This window comes from Apteryx rowi, unplaced genomic scaffold (assembly GCF_003343035.1).
Source record: "Apteryx rowi isolate R43461 unplaced genomic scaffold, aptRow1 scaffold_360, whole genome shotgun sequence".
Lineage (NCBI taxonomy): Eukaryota > Metazoa > Chordata > Aves > Apterygiformes > Apterygidae > Apteryx > Apteryx rowi.
The window spans coordinates 152,653-171,445 of record NW_020450086.1 but is presented as its reverse complement, the minus strand read 5'-3'; positions in this window follow the sequence as shown (position 1 = coordinate 171,445).

Here is an 18,793-nt window from a genome sequence, read left to right as displayed (position 1 = left end):
GCTAGCAGAGTTAAACATTCAAATCATCAGCTAGATTAGCATCACCTAGAAAAACAGATGAAAATATTTACACCCACAGAAGTAGGCTACGCTTTTTTCCAAAGAAAAAAAAGACTATTGTGAAATATCCAGTACCTTCTATTTTTGGCCAAAACTCAACTATGTATCTGCATCAATCAATGGAGATCAGAGTACAGATCCATAAACTAACGCTGGAACGAGAATTAGCCTGGCCAAAGTGTTTAATGCTCTGTGCTAGTCCCAGGATATGAACAAGACTTTATGCTCACTGGGAGCTCATTTGGGGAACTTTTACATGGAGCTATATTGGGCCAAAAGACATCCCTGAGAAAGCCTGAACTCAAATATTTCAAAAATCTGTGATGTGTGCCTCCAGTTATGCCCATGGAAAACTTACCACCAACTCAGCTCAGAAACTGCCATCTTCACTGTGGGTCCCCTACAACATAGGAGGTTGAGGAACGGCTTTATGTCGTATCATTGTAGTAAATTCTTATATTTGTTGTGGATTAGCTATGAATAGAGAAATGTGACACACCCAGCTGGCCAAGAGGAAGTGAAATAAAAAATGGAACATTACAGGATTTCAAATATCATTTTGTTTTATTCTCAAAATGGCGAGAGGCCCCTGTGGTTTTACTAGCTGCTTCTGTCCTGAGGAGAGGCCCTTTCTACTTCCTACCTAATTGCTTCACAGCTGACCTAGGAGACATGACAGCTGTTAAACGAATAGTGTTTTCAATCCTACTCCTAATTTTTTTTTTTTTGGTCATTATTTAACATAAAAGTGTTTTCTTGCCAGGACTATTTTTCTAAACTCTTACCGCTCTATCACTCATATGAAAAAGAAAATAAATAGGATGATCTATAACATCACCATGTCTATGATGAAATTACGCCAGAAGATATTTCCCTGCCTGGCTTCATGTTCAGTCAAAGACCCAAAGCCAAGTAAGTGTCAGGCAGTTAGGACTAAGTAACTCCTTAGGAGCAAAGGGGATGAAAGATATGCAGACACCATCCAAAAGCCTCCAGTGAGCATGGAAAGAAGGAAGTTAAGAAAGATCACACTTCTCAGTTCCAAATATCTTCTTGCAAGCCCAAGGATGGAAAAGTTTAGAGATTTTGAAGTAGAGCAGCGTCACCTCCAACGCCATCCCAGCACATGCACACACACAGAGCGCGTTATCCCCTTTCTTTCCTTTTCCCAATAAAGGGATGTGAATCCCAGCAGGGTTTCTGTAGGACTAGCACATCGCACCCTGTCTGCAATATTAGCCAGTGGGAGCCCTCTCGCTGCTGCACACTCAGCCAGTGTGCAGCAAGGACACCACTGGTGGCACAGCCTTGCCCAGACCACCACCGGAGCCAGCGTTCAACAGTTACATTCAGCCAAAAACTGGTGGTAGTTCTCCACAGGGCACCCATAACCTGGTTCTCATTTTCTTCTGAGCTGGCTCCGTCTGCATCAAATACTGAGCAACCTTTTACAAACAGTACAGGGTGGGGGCTAAACATCTCAGTAACAGCTGGAGGTGACTAACTTCCATACAGCCAACACTCACCAAAATACAGGTGTATATAATGCTATATGAACCAGATTCTGCTATATTAATCAGATTCTGACATTATTATTTCTTAAAATTTTCCTTAAGGTCAGTGGGTTAAGATAGTACTCATTTGTAAATAAATATATCAAAATATGACCAAAGGACCTATCATTTTCCCACCACTACAGTTTTCCAAGCCATTCAGCGTTATTTGGCTAAGTTTTATTTCTTTGGATAAGCTCAATTGTTTAATCTAATTTCCAGGCTGAGGCATTAGACATTTATTCTTCATTATTGTCTGGTTAGAACACTCTAGAGCGTGCTTTCAAGCGGGGGAAAACAGCAGCTGCAGCCTGCCTAGTGATATTCGCGGGCTGATAGCAAGGCACAGTGCAGAGACACAGCAAAGTTCAGAGGGGAGTGAAGGACGAAGGGTGCCACAAGTCGGCCACTAATGGCTCTCCACATGCTGCGAATATTAAATTGCAAGAACTAAATACTATCTTTTCGAGATAGTGTTATAACTGACAGATCTTTAAATGTAACTAAATTGGATAGAAACAGCACAATGTAGGTTTTTAGCAGCATTAATAGGCTGTTTAATTTTAGTGCATTATCATTTTAAAAAATAAGGTTAAAGCTGCTGTAAACGGCAATGGGAGGCTGGAAACAGCTGATAGGGATGCTTGATAAAACAACAATGTACCTTGAGGAAGGACATTAATATATTGTGAGTAACTTTCTTCAGGTTTCTAAAATTCTCTCCCACAGCTCCTGATGTTCTCATCTAATTTCCAAGTCATACTCCTCAGGCCTTAACATCCTTTGTAAATGCCAGTGTCAGATCTTCTGTCTGCAGAAAAGAAATCCATTAAAACTCTTTTTACCTACACACATATAGTTTCACAACCTTATTCAGGAATTTGAAGGCAATGCAATGCATTTGGTTGGTACCATTGAAGTATGGACCTTACCTACAGAAGAAAAAGCTAATTTATGGTATCTATGGCAGCAAATATCAAAGTATACATGCATCTTATAGTATCAAAAAAAGCTTTTGCAGTTTTTCAGTATATTTTATACAAGTCTCCAAGGCAAAGCAAGGTATGCAGGCAGGAGCACTCAAATTTCAAAATAGGATTTTTAGAGTATTTGTTATAAATCACCATGATTATGTAGGTTTGGCATTTACTACCTTTTGTCTGTACAAAAATACTTCCATAAATCTTATCCCTTAACTACAATTACTATACCAACAGAAATTGCTATCTCAGATGTACCTGGTATGTACCATAAGAAACTTGCATGTGACACGTAGCTAGTTACTATAGAAAAGTAACAGTAAAGCATATCCTGTCTGTCAAATCACAGAGTGCTCCAAGCATCCCAGTCTGCTCCAAGAATACTTTTCCCTATGTTAGTCAAAAGCAATGAATGGTAATAAGTATTTTATTTCTTTACCAAGTGTAGGGAGCTCTCAGCTTTACATCTTCCCCTGAAAGCTTGCATGGGGCATCCTCACTCCCCTCTGACTCCTTGAGCTCTGAATGATAATTTTGCTGCATTATGGTATGGGGCTCTTTTCTTGGCATCCTTTATTTCCATCTGATTTACTGCTGAGTAAATAAATTTAAGGCTTAGATGAAGAAACTGTAAAATGATCTAGAGCTGAATGCACTAGACTTTTGTCCTTGAATATGGGCCTGTCTGGACTGGACAAAGAAATTGCAATAGGCTTATTTTCGGGGCTCCTCCTCTTTTGCCAGCAGCTATTTGCAGAGACTATCTTTGTCCTCAGTCAGAAAAAGCTGTTTTAAAGCAGATTTTATGGTCAAAACTTTAGTAGTCCTGATGTGATATGCATTCAAACAGAAGCATTTCATATTTCAGGCACACATTTTGGCTGGCTTGCTCTTCCACTGACAGATCGGAGGATTGAGAGATAAGACTAAGACATCTTGCCCTCTCTTTGTCCAGGTCTTTAGGTTTTCCCAAGACTGTTTATTTTATCTGCCACTTCTGGGAAAAATGAATAGGAAAGTACACTGCAGCAAGAGACAAACCCAAAGCCTAACCATGACCACAACAGATTTGGAATTTTTTTTTTTTTTTTTTTTTTGTCGGTTAAACTGATAACATTGAAAACAAAATTGTTCATGTTTGGAGTTCAGGAGTTCCTTGAGGAACGAAGAAAATTAGTCATGTTGTTTTTGAACTGACAAGTTGATCTGCCAGCAGACTATAAAAAATACAACAGGAAAATCATTAAATAATATTTTTTCACACTATATAAATCTCCTTTCCACAGAATCACAGTCTTTATACAAAGCTGCATAGCAGATATCATTTATTATTGATATTAGGTTAGCAGCTACTCACTTCAACTAAGCCAGGCCTTTACTGTGCTGGGCACTGCACAAATTTATATAAATGACACTTCCTGGAGCTACATATGGCAGAGGCCATCAGTCACAGTGTACACATGCATGTGAAATTATAGCCCCACTGAAAGCACTGTGGCTTTGTCATTGATTTCAATAGAGGTGGGATTTCACTCAGGTAAATTAAGCCACAAAAAATTAGTTGACTTCTTTCCCTGAGGTCAGATGGGAAGAGTCTGTCAAAGTCTGGTGTGGAGCATTTCATTTTTATTTGCTTAAGTGGAATTCAATGAACCATGGACCAAAATAAGCATTTATATATTCATATTCCGTGTTCAAATCCTAAGATTCCCCTTCCAGGAGAGGCGTGTTTTCCACTCACAAATAGAGGACTCTCTTATATTATCCAAGAAATTCAAAACATTTATGTGTTCACCTTTATTTCATAAACATAAAACAAATATGCATGAATGTATTTTATAAATGGAACAAATTATTTTTGATGATGAACATATTTATTGCGTGTTTGATGATTGCTAATGAATATATTCATGTTGCCTCACTGGGATGGCTTTGAAATTCTGACCATTTTGTTAATTGCATGAAATTTAAATGTGTCACACAGAATACACTGCATAACAGTCCAATAAGCCACATAGTCTAATACTACACCTGTCTAATAAATTGTTTTATAATATTCAGAATATCGTTCATCTCTGTTTGCTAAGGTGTCTGCCTTCCAACCCTGTAGCTTCATTCCAGTATCTCTCAATTTAAGAAAATTAGATTAAGACAAGCCTTACAGTAATATAGGCTTGCATTCTTTTCTGCTGTGTTGCAGCACCTAGAATGCATGCCAGGTGGGAAGTTTATGCACCACACATGTTGATTATATGAAGCTAAAATGATTAATGGATGAGACAAAAAAAATGGGCTTAAAAAAAAAAAAGCAAAGATTTTCTTTAAACTTTTTAGTGTGGCATAATGGTATGAAAAAGTGAGATGCAGTTTAGCTCTTTTTTTAGTTTCATGTTAGCACAAGTTCAAAAATATAATTTTTTCCAGTTGCCTTTACAAAGCAAAACCAAAACAAATGAAAAACAAGCAGAAAGCCACTTCAATCTTCTGATCAACAGGAAGATCAGCTCATAAATCAGACCTCACTGGGGGGCTATGCGAATACAGTAACAGCAGCCCCCAGCACGCCAATCTGCACGCTGCTCAGGCAAGCTCAAGGGAAGTTTGGCCCATATATTTAGCGGTATGAAGGCGCACGCAGGCTAAATAGCTGAGATTCAGATATATTCCAGGGGATGTTCCAAGGCAATTAAGCCTGTGGCAGAAGGATCTTAGTATGTCACTCTGAGTCACAAAATGCAGAAAGTGTACATGTAGGAGTTTGTAACGGTGCAGCTAGTTCAGTATGTTTTGCATCCAGAGCTATGAGATGAATAAGCTTGACAGAAGGGATATTGCCAAGGTCCCATTTCCAGAGAACACAAAAGTTCAGTCTGGGATTCACCTGTGACTATCATAGGGGGAAAAGTGTTACACTATGAATATTTCATTATGAAAGTGAGAAAATGCTTTCCCCTCGAGCAGATTTTGTTAGTTAGCACTTTTCATCTCTAGCCTTCACAGCAAAATCCCAGGTTGAATTTCATGCTCCCTGAAATACGTTGAAGGAATTCCCCTCTGCTCACCACCAAGGCACTTTCTAGTGTGATAACATGGAATGAAAGATGGGAAAAGAAAAATCAAAGATAATTAGAAGAGGAGGAAAATGAATAAAATATCACTAAGAGAAGTCCTGCTGCGGTGCATCAGGGAAATCAAGGAGAAAATCAGTGTCTCCAAGACCTCTTTTTCAGCCCACATCTTTCCTTATGCAGCAAATATAATCCATGGACACTACATATCTAGGTAAATGATTTTTAGTATAAAATGTAAATGTAAAAATAATATTTAGTTAGCCCAACAGTCATACCTGAAGATCTCACAATGCTTTCTTACATTTTCTCTCCCTCTCCATCTTAACAAAGTTCAGGCAATAACCATTTCTCAGATGAGTAAACTGTAATTTGTAATATTTCACATGTGCACGCACCATTGCCAGCAGAATGACTGTAAAGAGAGTACATGACCAGCTGTACACTTACCTGCCTATTTTAACACACAATTGCCTGATCTGTACAAGCGTTTGCAGTGGGTGTTATGTCCTAGAGCATTTTACATAGTGGCGTGTGGAATTTTAAAGGGAAGTTTAAACAGACCATACTTAATACATACCTGATACATATTTGAATGGACCATACTTAAACTTACCATGGTTTACTCTTTGAGACAGTATTGAATTCAAATCCTTTGCTCTAACCACTAAAGTTTGCAATGTTTTGCTCATTTTAGATGTTTGAATTCTGAATTACTCATATAAAACTTTTGCCATTTAGAGGCTTTTTAAACAATCATAAAAAGCCAATCATTTTTAAAAGTTTCATTTGACTTCTTGTATGCAAATTTCATTAAAATTTTTTTTTTTACATAAGTTTGAGTTGCTGTATCATATGTGGAGGACACAATCCTGAAAGGATCTTCCAATTATAAAAAGTTAAAGGATCTTTTAATTAGAAGAAATACACACTCCCAGATAAATACTACTGTGTGTAGGTAACAATCATCTATTGTTTTACATTGGCTACTTCAGTGTCTCACATTTGGAATTTTTTGAGTAAATCCCCTTTTAAGTCTTAACATTAAACAGTGACAATAAATGATGTCAAACTGACTAAAGTAAGGTCAGACTCTAAATTTGGGCTAAGCCAGGGTCAGGAGGCCCAAGCACAGACAGTAGAAGGGCTGTCAACCAGCTTCCTTTGAGAAGAGCACCTTGGCTCCCCGATGGCCCAGGGCCTGGTGCTGCCGCCTGCCCGGGGCAGAGGGGCAGCCCCATGGTGCCGGGAGACCCCCAGGCTCAGGGGTCCCTGCTCCTCCGCTTTCCGCCTCTCAAACCGTGGGAGCGGGTGCATGTAGCCCGTCTATGCACAACACTCTGCCCCTCTGGCAAAGGCGCCTGGGTGGAGGCGGGAGTCTAGAAAGGGCATTTCTTAAGAAAAAGACACCTATTACCATTAAAGGAATTTCCAGGGAAAAAAAAAATCTAGAAGTAAAGAGGGGAAAAACTGTGTGGCCCACCTTGGGAACGTTCCCATTTACCTTCTGTATCTATCCTGCATGGAAGAAGACAGGAACGCCAAGCTCTTCCTCTGCTAATTTGCAGGTGATTATAAGGCTACAGGGAGCTGTCAATTGTTGGAACAGCACTAGTATAATTACATTAACCTCATCTGGTGAAATCTGGGTGTAAATTACTTCTTCACTTAATAAGAAGATTTAATTGAAGTTGTTCTCAGTTACTGTGTGACAGATTCCTTAAGGAAGGTTTGATATTATATATATTTTTAATGGTGCTTGAGTTTAAAAAAAATCTATTGAACAGGAATTTTACATCCCAGTGATTTTCAAGAATGGACTTCAAAGAGAGCAGAGAAAACAAGTATTCTTGTCCTCACTGCCTGCTATAAATGGCTGGGATCTTTAGCCATGGTAAATGAGAATGGGCACACGGCTTTTTGAATTAAGGAATCAGCCAGCCAATTAGCTATAGAAATAACATCCTTCCCCTCAGGATGGATTCATCTCTTCCCAGTTACAGCAGCTCAAATGTCAAATATGTAGTAAATGTTGTGAATGAGAAAGAATCAACACCTCTTTGCCTTGTTTTAAACAAAAACATTTAGTATTTTTTTTTAGAATAATTAGGTTATTTGATCACCCAATGTAATTTCCTGCCTCCTCCAACATTGAAAGAGGTGGGGATAGAGGAGAGAGGCAAAGTACTTCTCAAAAATGGTTATAAAGCATTATAATGATTGGCTATTATAATTTCTCCCTCTTTTTATTTTTACATGCCTTTATATAATACTTTATTGCTGAATACATTCAGTGGCATTTATTTCCTTTATTAAACCTTGAGGAGATGAAAGACAAGATAGACAACTATAACAGAAGTTTCTCTAGCTCAACGGTTTTAGCCTGACGGAAAATATATCACCTTACTGATTTATTTATTTTTGAGCTGAACAATACTGTTCATAACTTTTGTGCAGATTATTTTTCTCAAAAACACTTTTGTGCTAGAAGATACTTGAATGTTCTTCTTTATATACAATTTTCTGCCTTTTTTTGTGAAGTATTGCAAAAAGGGAAAATTTGAAAGGAGATGTAGTTTCTCTTATTAAACCAACCAATATATAGATAAGCTGTTGGTCACAAAAGCTTTTCTTCATCTCAGGGAGTGCTTATGTGTCCAAAATCTGTTCTTTTTCTGACTATATCAGTTGGTCTGACCAATACCACACACTGACCACACACTACAAACTTTGTCTCTCTTATATTTTCAGAGCATCAAAGCTAAAACATTACGACTACTTCAAAATTCAAAACAATTTAAAAATACATTAACAAAGTGCTCCTTACGGGAAACAGGAACTTTTAGTGAAGGGGAAAAAATGTTGCCTTGAAAATGTTGGTGACATTGTGATAAAAAAAACTTACTAAAAAATGAAAAATGGGTTAATTTTAAAACCTCTGAAGTAAGAACAGCTTTTTTAAAAAATTAAAAAGTATAAGATATAACTGGAATCCAAAGCTAGACACACTTAAGCTAGAAATAAGATGCAAATATTTAACAGTAAGAGTAATTAACCATTGGAGTAAGTGACATTAAGATGAAGACAGGATGTTTCCTAAGAGGTATCTTTTAGTTTAGCCGTATTTATGGAACTGGAAGCAGGAATTAATTCAGTGAAGTGCATCCATTAGATGCCATGGATGAGTCAGCAACATCTCACAGACGACAGCATCAATCTTCTCATGAAACTATCATGTAGCACTTTGTCTATTACAAGCAGATCATTGGCCAAAGATATTAATATCTACCTGGCTCTGTATTGTAAAATGTCCCAAAACTAAGCTGATCATGACCTGAGAACATCTGCCAGGGTCAGAATCATGACACCTTCACAGTCATTTTTCCTAAGCTGGGAACACTAAAAAAAGAGGTTCCTGTCAGGATCATTAGCATCAGCTGATGCTTTAGAAGTTGTCTGCTGCTTCTCCCAGAATGAGGCATTAGTGATACCATAGCAAAACACAAACAAAAAAGCTACCAAAGAAAAACCAAAAGCCTGAAAATCCCTGTATTACCTCCTCACAACATCAGCCAAAATTTTGTGCTACTACTGTTTAACATTACATTTTTGGAGACCATTAATGCTGGTTTCATTCACCCTTCTTGTACCAGCACAGAGACAGAATTACACTACCAAAGCAGCCACAAAAAAAAGGAACTTCCCAGACACATTCAGAGAGCACCCATCATGGGATGTTCTGTTAGTCCCCTCCTGCGTTTTCCCTACAAGATCTCCTATGTTTTTCTTGGCAAACCTGAAATACTGTCAATCTTTTTTGACCCACAGTGGCAGCTAACAGATTTTTAAAAGTGAAAAATACCTACAATATCACATGTGCGACTGATGCAAGCTGAACTGAGCAAGCTGCCGCCCTTCAGAGACGTACACCAATCTCTGTTATGCTTCCTAGTTGTCACTCCTGGAGCTTTCCTATCCATTGGCACACGTACTGTAAAGAAATCGCAGACATCTTCAAACTAGGGACCTGCAGCAAATGATGTAATAAATTAGTCTGCTAGTCTCAATACACAAATACCTAGATTACTTTAAAAGTGGCTTATATTTTGATTGAAAGAAAGACCTTCCTATCTCAACCACAGAAATCTGAATCCATGGATGAGCTTGAGGAAATCCTTATTTTGTAAATTGGATCTAAGATGCTTTGGTAAAACATAGTTTGCTAAAGCTATTAGTTAACAAATTCTCTTAAAGACTACCATAATGCTTAGCAATTAAAGAAAGAGTTCTTTGGACATATATTCCCCACACCAGTGTGGAAACAAAGGAAGAAATGAATACCAGTCAGAACAAACTATATGGAAGAGCTTGTGCACCTCCCGTTTTCCACACACCTTTGTTCAAGTGAACCAGCTCCGCTTTAAAATTAGACGTTAACTTGTTGATGAAAACATAACTCAGGCTGGATTTCACGATTTGGAGTCAGGAGCTGGCCATTTGTCTACTGTGAATGGAAATCTTCCTGCATCACATTTCATTGTGTTTATTGGCTATCGATGTGGAAGTTTGCAAAAGCAAAGCTCCCTTTGCTGGACCCAAACAAGAACTGGTGGAACCATCAGCCTTGTTGTTTTCATTTTACTATATAAAAGGCATTTGGATACAAAAAGTGACATTTTGAGGCATCAGCTTCAAATTCCTTCTGTTTACAGCACAGGAATTATTTTCATAAAGGAAGCGTACACTCAGCATATGCAGGTACATCAGCAATGTTGTTAATTTGGGAATAAAATGACTTTCAGAGTTCAGTAACAATATTGATGTTCCCTTTATTTCTTGTAATCAGACAACTGAGTTCCAACTACAGCAATATATGTAACTAAATATGATTATGTCTGTCATCTCTGATATTATTGAGTATCTGAGCTCCCTTTAGGATGATACTTATAACTTTTATTCACATTATTTCATTACTTCTAATGGAGGATAATCAGAAACAGGAACAAATAGTAGATTTTAATTCTTCTTTTTAAAAAAGACTTTATCATGACAGTCACTTTATTTTAACATCATCTTTTGACATGAGATCATTGTGCAGAACATTACTGAAAAGTGCCTTGTAAAGGAGCAATTTCCCAGACTAAATGGATTTCTAAGCAGACTCAAAAAGAAAGATAACAACAAGCAGCAAGATGTACATTAGTGAAATAAAGCTAAATCAAATAAGGATTAGAAGAAGCTGAATAAGCCTCAAATAATGCAGCGTTCTAACTGCTTAATTAAAAAATGCTTTTCACACCCAAGAGATTGTGTTGCATTATAGCTCAGCCATAGGAAACGCAAGGTAGGGTGATGGGGCCCCTATATGCCAGATTCCTCTAGGTGCTACTGTAACACAAATAATCAAAATACAGGGTCAGGGTGACAGAGAGAGGAAGTACATAGTTATATCATGTATTCTAACCCTGCAAAGATGCGCCTAGACAGGAGTGGAGATCCTTGCCCCACCGCAAGGATCAGCCCTTGCGGGGATACGCTGTGAGCACGGCACAGGATTCACACTGCGCGGTGATCACGGCGAGGCCGGCAGCTGGTACGCCAGCCCATAGCACGGGCACCCAACTTCGGGAAACTCCGACGAGGAGGGTCTGTGCTCTGACCTAAAACCTGTGGAGTTCAATGCAAAGGTGTTTTTTCCCTGAGGAAAGGAAATGCTAGACATTATCAACTTCAGTGTATTGTACAAGTTTCAAAGGCCTTGAAACTTGATTGGATGAGTCATAATACAAGTATTTATTAAAATGTCATACATCCAAAGACAGGGCTGGGGAGTTTGTTTTAGACAGTCTGGGACCAGCCCTTTCACTGCACAGGCTGTTCCTGCTTGTTTTCCCTAGAAATTTGTCTCATCACTGATGGAAAAAACCTTAGTTTTGACACCAGCCCATTTATCAGCATATGTAGTAACAAAATATTCATTTGTTTAAGAAGGGAAAGGAAAAGAAGTGCCTGGTATAATAGGAGCTTCTAAATCCTTTCTATGAATTTTCATCAGACTAGCCCAAGGTGCGTAATCCATTTATAATGAGCATAGATTCAATGCCAAGTCCTGCTTCCCTGAATCACCCAAGAAGCCCTGCTCTCTGAAACGAGACTAACTTAGACACTGCACATACCAGCTTCTCTTTATGAGTGAGTGATGCTCTTGCAGGTTAGTGGCTGAAATGCAGAGAGGATAAAATATTGATGTTGCAGCTAATTAAAGGAGTGCTGTCCATCTTCCCTTCCCTCTCCCTACCCACATCCCTTCCCTTCCTCTGTGCAGAATGGTAGTGATCTAGTCTCAGTTTGCTCTCCCAAAAGGCAGGATTGGGTGGCTGGCCTGAGAAAGATTTACATAGAAAATGGGTCTCATACCATGAAGCATATTAGTACTTTACAGAGTAAACCAAGCAGAGTTTGGGGCGGCAGCCTGTTCCCACTGAAGTCAAAGTTTTAAGTGCTGCAAATTTAAGGTCCAAGACCAGGTAATGAATAAAGCCGCAATTTCTTTGCTCTTGTTTTGGCTCACCAGCTACTGTAAAAGAGCAAGACTACCAGTTCCTCAGCCAGCTCTGTCATGAACTTTGCAGATTCTTGTAGAAGATTTTCTTAAAAAAGCTTTTGGATTTTACTAATGTTGAAAGAAAGTGGCAGATCACATAATGGTTATGTGACTTGGCCCAGGTTTGGCCAAGAAGTAAGTGTTGAGAGGCACTATAGCCACAGACTTCCTTGCAAGTTTAAGACCTAACTTGTTATTAGAATCGATGGAAATGAAAGTCATGCTGTACCCTGAAGGAAAAGGTGTGAAATCCCCAAACCATAGAAACTCAAGAGATTTATGCAGCTGACTTAAATAGGGCTAGGTTTTTACACTTACAGTTAATTTACACAACATGGCTGTTCTATAGTCATAGTCAGGAAGTGTTAGTATGTGTTTTTAAAATTAGGCTTCAGACTCTAACACTCAAAACACTAATTATTCAATCGCTATGAAATCATGTTAACTTTCAACAGAGAACATTTTGTTTGACACGCCAGCTCAAGGCTTCTGTGTGCTTGACTACATTGATCCTTGTGGAATTACATACCTTAGAGGTTTGAATAACATACAACAGATTAGCTAGGGATAGGAAAGCATTGTTTGAAAATGAATTTCTGACTGCAAAAGGCTGAGCTGCGTTGGCAGGCATCCTTGAATTTGACAATTGATGCACCTAGGGTAGAAGCAAAACATTATTTCTTTTCCTGGAGGAAATTCTCCAGGGGAGTTTCAAGAAAGCGTTACAAAAAGTACAATAGCAGCAAACAAGTAACTACATCTCATTATCAGTGTGAAAACCAAAAGAGAATTAATTAGAGCATGCTTCCATTGTCATTTATGTTACAGTGGCTTGTAAACTCCCTTATCAATGGACATCCACATTGTGCATGATGCTGTACAGACACAAAATTTTGTGTATCTGTGGGGAAGAAAGGAGAGTTTGCTCAGGACCTCCTCAGCAGCACTCATCATCTTGCAAGTTCAGCTGAAGGTATTTGCCTGCAAGTACCATCCTAAAATAATTTGATGATCTTTGCTGGCTTCAGTATCTCTGACTACATATCTAAGCACTAAACCCAGAATAAGGTTCTGAAATAAAAACTTTCATTTGTCTAATCAGAATCAATTCTGCATTTTTAAATGACATTTTTACAGCTGTCACCTGTGCTAAAAGAGGGGTAGGTGGGAAAGGAAGAGGAAAAGAGGATGGGGAGCAGGAATAGATTTCTGTTTACTATTTCCCAGGGTTATTACAAACCTCTGCAAAAGCTCTTCTTTCCCTTAACCCTCCCACGTTGTGAGTCTAACCCACCATTCTCCTGAGACAGGAGGATGACTCATTTCCTTTTATAACATATTTTAATGGATAGCTTTGAAACCTGCAGAACCTTCTAATGTCCAAAATTCCATGAAAGAGCACTGATCCCCTGAAAAATACTTTCCTCCCTTATTGATCTTCCCAGGTTTTAATGAAATCATAGCCAGAATATTAGAGTTTAAACTCTATTTCAAATTTAGCAAGTTGTTTGGTCTATAAAGACAGCTTTCTAAAATTTTAGGCACTTAAATTCCATACCTAAAACTTTTTTCCATCAGTTCCTGTCCACCAGTTCCTTCCTAAATTAACTCTTACATATTCCATTATATCTTTTTATTTCACTTCCCCAGCAGAGCATCACCTCCTTAAGAAACAGCACTCACGCAGGAGCAGGAAATAACCTTCACACCTCCTTCCACTACAAAATTTATTTGAAGACCATTATATAAGTAAAGAATTCTTTAACAGAGAATGGGTTAATTCAATACTCTGCTTCTAAAAAGGAGTATGAAAAGTTCCAATAAAATCATTCCCTAGGATAATGCAGTGCCCTGTTCCCGACCCATACACAAAGAATAAATTCTGTAATAATGCCTGTGGGTGATGATTTAAAAAAAAAAAAAAAATCTAGACTTAGATATTCAGTCCAACTTAAGGACAGTTTCAGTTCCTAAACCCAAGAAGGAGATTCTCAAAGTTCTCCTTTTATTCTGTGCATGTCAATGTTTGCCCATTAAGCCCTTTTTCACCTACAGTTCTGCTTCTGCATTTCTCCAGAAATATTGCTGTTCTGTCTGGGGCTGAGCAGCACTAGCCAAGGCAGAGAGGGGTTAGGTACTCTGTCCTCCTCTCCTACAAACCCTGATGACCAGAGCAATCACCAGAAGGTGAGAGATGGGGGTGCGAAGACCTCCTACCCTACAGAGATTTAGAGTCCCACCCTCTAGGCACCAAGCATGAGTCTACAGGCTCCCACTGAGGCCAGGACAGAGGCATTCACCAGTCCTTTCACTGAAGACATCTCCTATTAAATAAAGATGAAGATTACCTGGGAAGCGGAGGGTACAGGAACAGCATGGAGCAAAAGCCTACATGGCCTCATAATTCCAGTCGCATCAGAGGGAGGATTCCTAGTTTTCTTTCCAGCATTGCTTTTGTCAGTCCATGCCTAACCAATAGCAAACACAGGAGGGCTGCTGGGGGCACCAAATGGCAAGCAGGGCTCCCCACGCATGGGCAAGCGCCCACAACACTGAACTCCACACACAATTGTTTCAAAGACCAGATTCTCAAGGACACCAAAAGAGATTTCAAGTCTGCATTTTTCATAATGCAAATCATCAGCTGTAGTAGGTCTCTTCAAGTACCCACTTGCTGTCATCCCTTTTGGAAGTGGTGACTAATAGGCAGTAGCCATCAACATGAATTAACTTGATATTAAGGTAGTGCTCAAGCAGGGCTCCAGAAATGTGCATTACAGATATAGCAGCATTAAGGCATTAAAGGAAAGTCATCTGCTGTTTTGAAGAAATGTGACATCCTATTCTGACTGTTCATTACATCACCTTGTTTTGTTTCAACTTATGCCCCTAAATGAAATCTAAAACAAAAAAAAAAGAGAAGAAATGTTATTTTTAACACTATTTTCCATGTGCTTCACAATTCATCTTAGAGAAATTTCTCCCATAATGAGATATTGATTCCCTGCATCAAGATCACTTATGCAGTCAGATAGAAAACTCAGGACAAGATACTTCTCTTTGAATAGACATCACTCCAGAAATTTGGATTGTAGATATTGCATCTTCAAGGTTCCCTACATTTTCTCATATTACATGCTGGTACCTTTTTACAGAGAATTCTGAGATGGTTTTTATTATCTTTTTGGGTGAAGTAGTATTTGCTGAAATATTTCTAAAATGTAAATACAACAATTTCAAGGAAATTCAAATTTACCCAGTACATCACAACCAAAGAATAAGGCTTTATAATGTTATGATATTTTATATCATATAATCAAATAGGTTATATTGTCAAGAGCACCACATCTACAATTGGGTTTGAACTCTCAGAAGACCTCAGTTCCCCCTTTGGGTATGTAGATAACTTTTTTTTCTTTTTCCCCTTAAACAGCTTTTTTCAAACAGGTTTTAAAATCCTGGCCCTTAGTACTGGGTTTTAGCAAATATTAGGACTACCGAATCCTGAAGACCAAAAAACCTAGAAACAAACACTTTTGGACTTGGGTACTATGAAGAGAGAGAGATGAGACAACAGTTGATTTGAAGAAAGCAGTGGTTAGCTAATTATTTATAAGAAGTAGGAAATTATACATATGGAAGGATATACATTTTAAGACTAGGTTTGAAGACATTAAAAATTGGGCATGAAACAAAATGAAGTCTGAGACCTACAAGCACAGGAATTTTCATGATAAAGAGGATGCAAAACTGCAGGTAGTTGGAGAGAAAAGTGAAAAAACAGGAGACAAAGGAGAAAGAATTAAGATATGCAAATATCAATTTTTATGTAGGAAAAGATGATGCTTCACAACTCAGTGATGGGTTTAAATAATGTTATTTCTATTTCATATTAAGCAACCAAAAGATCTAAATGAGAGTAGACTCAGGAAAACTTCTTGGTAATCAGCTTGGAGTGATGCAGCTTGCCTGCTTGCATTAAAAGGAAAAAAAATTTTTTTGTTAGCCAGTTGCACTTCTGATAGATTAGCCCCATGGTCAAATCCAAATTTGAGGGGGTTTTATTATTATTATTATTATTATTATTACTACTATAAGTTACATTTCAGTGTTAAATGGATGTCTTTTCAACTACTTTTTCTCTTGGTAAATTGACATTTGAAATCAGAGGAGCTAGTAAAAAACTTGCATTTGTCTTTCACAGGCTGATCCAATCTTCTAGAAACAAAAGTTTAGAATTCAGAAGAAAACATGAAATGTCAATGTTTCCCATAGGATAAGTTTCAAAGATTTAAGATAATTTAGAAATATTTGATATGGACGTCAAAGCAAAAAGATTTCAAGGAGATATATTTTTGTTTAATAAATATGTAATATTGAAATTCATACTTTTAGATAACATACTTGTCATAATGAAATTAATAAAAATGATTCATTTGAGAAAGTTCATATCAACTTTTTAACTGTTCTTTTGAAAATTTTTTCACTAATTCTATAACATAATTATGAAAAATATGTTTTTTTCTCAGCTAAAAGGAAGCATTGTGAACCAGCAGATCTGGCTCTGGCCCCAGATATGTCCTGTGATTAATTGTCCTGGGTAAGTTCTGCATGTGTCAGATAATTTTTTTTCCCCCTCTAAAATGAGGATATTTATCTAACTCAGAAGAGTTCAGGTTTTGGACAGCAGTCCAGATTCTTGTTGTGTAGTAGCTAAGACAAAACTTGTATACATTCACAGAGCATTGTTTTGGGTGTATAGCAATAAATCTTAATTAATGTATTTTTTTTAAAATAAAGTGTGAGATGACTGTTGTTAAAATAGTTGTCTCATTCAGATTTACTTTTTATGCAATTTAGTGTACTCTAGGAGAGCAAAAAGGAATGAAGTTTTCAGTTTCCTGCAAACTGAAATGCTAATTTTATTTCCTGAACTCGTCTTACAAATTATATATTTTACTTTCAGGTTACCATTCAAAAATACCTTTCTGAAAGCTTTTCTGTGCAGTTTTCCACTCGGCTCAAGTAGTCACTGCCTAACAGCCACCCCTTTACCTCCACCCTCACACACTTACCCCAGGGTGAGCTGCTTATTGCCACTCTGCCACCCCGTCCCCAGGGCAGGTGTGAGCATGTGTGTGACCACAAGCTAAACCAGGGCAAAAACTGATTTGGCTGAATAAAAGCCAAAAGCAGCTTGAAGTTCTTCTGGGTTGCCTTTCAGACAGCTCCCTGATCCAGTTAAATGAGAAACCATTCAAATACTTGTGCCATTTCTGGAGGTAGCATGGAGCAGGAATTAAAACTTTTGTGCCCTGAAATACACAACACCGCCGCAAACCATGTAACCCTGCAAAGGCCATTCTTGAAACATTTTCAGCCATTGGAATTAACCAAGCAAAGCAAATGTAAATGCTGGTAAGAGCTTTACCCATGAAGGCAGATGCAGCTTGGAGCAGGTTGCATGCAAGGAGAAATAACCTGTGGAGGAGCAAAAGGGAGAACACAACTCTTTCAGAGGCGTTCCTGGAGCAAAAAGCAGGTGCTGCATCTGCACGGCACCCTGTCAGCTGTATAGGACTATTTCACACAGTGAGCACTTCTCACACTAATACTGCAGCCATAGGATTAGTAGCACAGAGCACAGGAGCATACAGCAGCCCTATCACATCTTCAGCTCCATGGCATAAACTGATGACTTCTCGAGTAGCATTCATCTATTCATGTCCAATATCATCTGACTAGCAGTAAAGAACATAACATCTGGTATTAGCTATTATTTGAAGACAAGATTTTTTTTTTTTGTCGGTATTGAATTAAGTTCTGGCTGGAAATTAGGGCCTTCTGTAACTATGAGAGAGTTTGATTTGAAGTACAGGATATAAAGGTCATAAGAGAAAAATGAGGCAACTGTAGACTATGTATTATTTATGGACATGGAGAGGAATAAATATTCATAATTCAAGAAAAACAGATAACATGGGGCTAAGTTATTGAGTGTTGTCTACCAAAAAAAAAAAAGAAAAAGTCCTTTTAAATGAAGAGATTATTTCTTCCCGTATGTGTAAAGACAAGTTAGAAAAGTGTGATTTTACTGTGACTCATCCCTTCAACATTTGACGGATATGAATCAGATGACCTTCCCCTGGGAGAATATGCTGAAAACAAACTGAAGTTTCTGATTGTTTAGAAATCTTCAGAGATGGTTCTTGCAGTCAACAGGATCATCTTCATTTAGTGTTCATTTTTTGTTGCTTTTTCCTTTCCCTATCAACCACAGTCAAAAAGTGTTATTCCCCGATAATGACTTATCTCTCCAGTCTGGAGTGAGCAAGGTACTTAACAGATGATGTACTGGACCGAAGGATGGGAAACCAAGGAAGGAGGAGAACTCCAGCTGAGTGTGTTGATGGTTGACTTGACACTACTGTGTCAGAAGAACATCATCCGGGGGCACAGAGTCTGTGCGAGAACACTTGAGCAAACCAGTAAATTGCACCATGAAAAGGTCTGATCTTCGATTCATGG